We start from the raw sequence: 6,269 nt of genomic DNA, 5'->3' as shown, positions 1-6,269 counted from the left end.
CAAGACTAGTCGAATCTGGCGCCACCAAACGCACAATTATGTTATTTAAAAATACAGATGAAATAATGTTTAACATGTTACTGTTTACTTAACTTTAAAATAATAAATGTATTTATTTGTTTTAAACCGAAATTTCGCTTTTTATTTCTATTATTCCATAGTGGTTATGTTTCGCTTGTACGGTGAAGGAAAACATCGTGAGGAAATATATTGTCTTAGATTCTCAGATAATTTTTCTAATAGGCAAGTAGTTGATTAACCTAACAAATCCTAGTTTTTTACAAATGTACCACTCAATACGACCAAGTCCCTAGATTCTTCACATGCTGCTGTGATGTCGTTAGTAGAAAAATGTGTACCAAATGTAATATTACATTTCAGTTTAACCTAGCTTATTAATAAAAGAAATTATATGGGGTATGTCAACAGCCATTTTAAATTCCGTTATTTATGTAATTAGCTGTGAATTGCAAAAAGTTGGAGGAGGCCTTCTTCCGGCCGCATCTTAGTTAAATTTGTATATACAGTCAAAATCTGTTATAACGACATTGAAGGGACTACTCATATTTAGTCGTTATAACCGATAGTCGTAATAGCCGATAACATATTTATTAAGAACCTAATACAAAAGAATTCAGCCGGGACTATTGATGTTGGTCAATATAACCGGTATGTTGTTCTAAACGATGTCGTCGTTAACGGTTTTGACTGTATTTCCATACTATTAAATGTCGAATAAATTTGTTTTAGTATGTACTATTGTTATTTACATAATATTTAAAATATTGTTATCTAACAATATTTTTATTTAATAAACAATTTTTAAATACAGCACTAATATAATTATTGTTAATTGTTAATTAAATTTATATTGTAATTTTTTTGGTTATAAAATCCCAAGAACCTCATGAAGAGGGGACCCTTCGGTGATCACCAGCCTGATCGATCTACGGCAGCTCGAATGACGTCACTCCAGCTTGTCAGTGCATAACTAATATCTTAAATTTAAGTTATTGTAAATGACATAAAAATAAAAATTATTTTTCTCTCATTATTTGACTTGTCCACAAATTCTTATTTACAAGCGTTGTGTTATCTAGCTGTTACATATTAAAAATAAATAAATCAGTGGCGCTACAACCTCTTTAGGTCTTGGCCTAAGATTTTTTGAATCTGTTTCATGATCATTTTTAAATCTAATAGGCATGTAGCCTCCAGTGCCTGACACCTGTCGTCGACTGTTTTTTAGGGTCTAAGACATGTCGGTTTCCTCACGATGTTTTCCATCATCGTTCGAGCAAATGTTAAATGCGCACATAGAAAGATATTCCATTGGTGCACAGCCAGGCATCGAACCTACGACTACACTAGGCCAACACTGCTCTTCATCAAAAACATCATTATTATTAGATCCAAACGACGTCATTGGTTCGTTCTTTATCAATTTAAGATAAAGTATTGTAATGAATACAATTTCTACCAAAACTACGGGATAAAATTACAACAAAATCTAAATTTTTTAATTTATATTTACACGATAAATATACTTTAACATCATCTTAACAATCTTAACATTGCGATATACAAATTTAAAAGGACAATATTTTCCAAACTTAATATTCTGTGGCACCATGATTATTCAAAGTTACCTTAGATTATAACATTTTTTTTATACAACAGAAGGGAAACGGGCAGGAGGCTCACCCGATGTTAAGTGATACCGCCGCCCATGGACACTAAATGCCAGAGGTCTCGCGAGTGCGTTGCCGGGCTTTTAAAAATTGGTACGCTCTTTTCAATAAAAATGGTACACGGCGTATCATTTGTATACCGAACCACTAAATGCATTACAGTTGATCCCACAGCAGGTTCTTAAAAATTGTCTCAAATATGATGACCATGTTTTGTCCGCATATGCCCACGCCAACTGCACCGTTGCACGAACGTCTGACCACAGTGCTCGCATTTGTATCGCCTATCGTTATCGTGAATTCGCATATGCTCCGTCAACGTATTCTTCAACGAAAACGACTTGGAACAAATCTGACAGTGGAAGTTCTTCTCCCCCGTGTGCTTATGAACGTGCTTCCGTAGACTGGACGTGTCAAAGAATCTCATGTCGCAGTATTGGCACTTATGATTCTTCTCCAATAGATGGCATCTCCTAAAGTGTAAATTATTAGCACTCTGATCCGAAAATTCTCGATCGCAAACGCTACATTTCACTTTCGTCAGCTTTGGTACAGCAATGCCGTGCTCTTTGAATTGGTGCTTCTGCCTCTCCCAGAGAGTCTCGAATTGCTCATCGCAGTGTTCACAGTTCTTTATTTTGTTCTTCTTCGTGTGTACACCCCTTTCGTGGTAGTAGACCTTTAGTTTTGTGGTAAAAACTTTTGGACAGAAGTTGCATTTGAATGTTCCCAACTCGTGGGTGAATTTCATATGAATTTTCAGTCTCTCATGCGTGATGAACGTTGAATTACATAATTCGCACATGTAGTTATTGATGTGACTGTTCATATGTTCCAATAACGTTTTGAATGTACCGAATTCTCTGACGCACAAACAGCATCTCCACTGCTCCGATTCGAATTTGAAAGGAATTAGAATATTTTTTATATCAGTGTTAATAACACGCTTATGCTCTCCCATTAAATGTTGGACGAGGTCTTCTAAACTGTTGATAGTGGCGTCGCATTTGCAAGTTAAAGCAGTAATGTCCAGCTTTATTGTGGGAATAAATTTCCCGTTGAATATTTCATTGATGACATCATCGTGTTCAGCATCAGAATGTCGAATGTGCTCTTCCAACGTATGCTTTTTTAATTCACCGGAAACTGGGAATTCTATAGAACATAGATGACATACAAAATTCGTTCCTACTACGTTTCGAAACGGGGTCGCATTTGTAAAAGTAAATATTTCCTTGAGATTTGACTTGGTTTTACTGATAATTGTGTTAACATCTTCTTTTCGGTTCTTCGGTTCTCCAGATCTTGGTTCATATTCAATACTTAACTGGAGTCCGAGTTCTTCTTTATTACCTATGAAATAAAATTCATTGATTAATATTTTGTTCGTAATATCTGAAGCTAAGCGAATTCAATGAAAGATATATTTTTGTGAATCATGAGGACTTAAATAGCACAGCGCTAACTAGATCCATGCAATCGGAGTTGCGCAATCCGCGGAAATGGAGGACACCGTGAGCAATTTCTGCAGAAACCCTACATTTTTTAGTCGATACCAACTCTGGGGAAATAAATACAGTTAATACCTACAACATTTTCTACGGCTGTGATACTTTTTGACATTTAACACCTTTGTCTTCAGTCACCGTGACCACGCACGCTGAAAAGCACGCGAAACGTTGGTTAAATTTAAATTATGTTTAAATAATTATAAGTTTAAATACAATAATAATTTATTCGTTTTGTAATTCTCTATTTGTAAGATTAGCTTTTTAGTTTTAGTTAGTTTTTATAATATATATAGTTATTAATAGATTAAGGTTCTATATATTAATATAAATTTATTTTGATTTTTATATAACTTCTGCACTTCTTGCACCCATCATTTTTTTATTTTTTATTTATTTCTTTTCTTACTAGGGTTGCCTGGAAGAGATCGCTTGTTAGCGATAAGGCCGCCCGTTGCATCCCTTGTAATTTATATATATTGTGTTATTTGTATTTCTTTAGCAACGAAGTGTAAATAAATAAATAAATAATACATAACTATAATACGTAAAAAAGAGCTTATTTGGAATTTATCCGTACATTGTGAAACAGCCCCTTATACTCACAATAGGTTATGCGTTGACGTCGAAGTACGAGTTCTACGAGTTGTTGTATTACATCATTTTATCGTCTCATTATATTTGGAATGTTGGATAAACGCTGTGAAGATAAAGGAGCTAGAACAGTTTGCTAGAGGTGATCCATTAACAGAATACGAATTTGTCTGGGAATATGTTTGGTGTTAACACGGTGACTCAGAATGCCTAATTCTTATTAAATTCTGCCAGTTCGGGGTACCCCTGATTTAATAATCTAAAGCTACCTTACGAACACAGTACCAGATATTTCCAATAGATATAAAGGTTTTATCTTTATAAATGAAATATAATACTTTATCTAACTCAGACGCTTTTATTTAACCTTGTTTTATTACAGTCGCACCTATAAACGAAACCGAATGGATCCTTTGGTACCAATCCTTAACAAAACCATGAGAAAAACACAATGTTGATATTCATCAGACAGGTGATCCTTTAGTGCCAATAAGCCGTAAAAATAATTGCTGTAGAAATTGAACCTTCAAAGTACTACGTAATTTATATATCTTATTTTATATCTTTAAACGAGCAATTTTTGTATATATATATATATAATTGGAATCTCGGGATCGGCTCCAACGATTTTCATGAAATTTAGTATACGGGGGGTTTTGGGGGCGATAAATCGATCTAGCTAGGAATAAATGATACTTAATAACAAAAAGGTGGTGTTTGAGTAGTCCCAATTTAAACTGAAAAATGTATCTTCCTGACATCTATCGGCGAATAATAATACTATTTTTTTAAATTGCTTTAACGACACAACAACATATAGCTATTACAGCATATATATTCTATATTGTTCATATTTCATCATTTGATTAGTATGTAATTCGTACTTAAGTATAACATCCAAAAAACACAATTTATAAAAAAATAAAAATACCGAGCAAAGCTCGGCCATCCAGGTACTGTCATTATTATAAAACATAACCTGGGCGCCTGTCAATTGAAAAATACCGTGCGTATTTTTCAATTCTCCTTCAAGAAAAATTTACTTTTCTCTAAGATTTATGCCTGATTGAGTTTGAGTCTAAGTTGGAAAAATGAGTTCACCAACCATGCTCTATTTATATCAAAAAGGATTACACTGATATTATATTTGGTACCTAATCGTAAATAATTTGGAACAATATTCAATCTATTGGTTTCAATTTAGTCAAAGATTATATTATCAAACTGCAATGATATACAGGTAGAACAATGTTTTGAATTCGTTAAACATAAAACAACCATGTAACAATTAATCCTCATTTATTCCTTGAAACATTCATCAATCTTTATTAAAGACACACTTAAAATTATAAACTTAAAACTAGAAACAATATTATATTTTTTTGTTTTGGCCAGTTCTCTTATAGAATTTAAGCCTCCTCATCTGTCTCCATCTCTCTGTATCTTGAGCATTCTTCTACCAATATTCTCCACCAACTTCTTTTAGATAGTCAGCTCATCATGCAAGAGGGCGACCTCTTCTTCTTTTACCTGGTGGCCCTTTCCACCTTGGTGCCCTCTTTGTCAATCTGCTATTGTTCATGCGAGCGGTGTTGGCCGCCCATTTCCAAATAATATAAACATATTATATACAGCAATTATTTTACCGACGACATGAAAACTTAATCAAATGCTTTCTCAAAGACTTTTTTAGCGCGAAAGCCTTCATACATAAATCACATTGATAATTCTTCTCTCCTGTATGTTTCACTATGTGTATTTGCAATTGTCGGATATCAAAAAACCTCATTTTACAATATTCACATTGGTGACTCTTTTCCAACAGATGAAACCGTCTAAAATGCGTTTTATAAGTACCCACATTGGGAAATTCACGAACACATAATTCGCACGTAACCTTTTTTAAAACGGAAACTGTGACTCCATGAAATTTGAACTGATGCTTTTGCTTCGCCCATTGCGTTTCAAAATTCTCATCGCAGTAGTCACATTTTTTTACTTCGTTCGCCTTCCTGTGCATCCTCCGTTCGTGTTGGTATAATTTCACCTTCATGTTAAATATTTTTGGACAAAAGTTGCATCTGAACTCGCCCAATGCGTGCCTCAGTTTTATATGAGATTTCAGTCTATCCATAGCAATGAAGGTGGCTGAACAAAGATCGCAAACAAAGTTAGTCGTATGCGTATTCATATGTTCAACTAAATTTTTGAAAGACGCAAACTCCTTGGAACAAATGCAACAAACCATCTCATCCGTCTCAAACTTGAAAGGTATTATTAGATTCTTTATATTGAGATGCATTATTCGCTTATGAATTTCAACGAGATGTTGCAAAAGCTCCTCCAAAGTATTAATTAACATTCCACATAGTTTACAAGTCAAATTTGTTATATCTAATTTGATGAACGGCATACGGTTCTTTCCATCAATTATTTGCTTTAAAATTCTTTCGTTGCGTTGATCTTTATCTAACCT

The sequence above is a fragment of the Pieris rapae genome, chromosome 24 (assembly GCF_905147795.1).
Source record: "Pieris rapae chromosome 24, ilPieRapa1.1, whole genome shotgun sequence".
Classification (NCBI taxonomy): Eukaryota; Metazoa; Arthropoda; class Insecta; order Lepidoptera; family Pieridae; genus Pieris; species Pieris rapae.
This window is presented reverse-complemented; position numbering follows the sequence as displayed.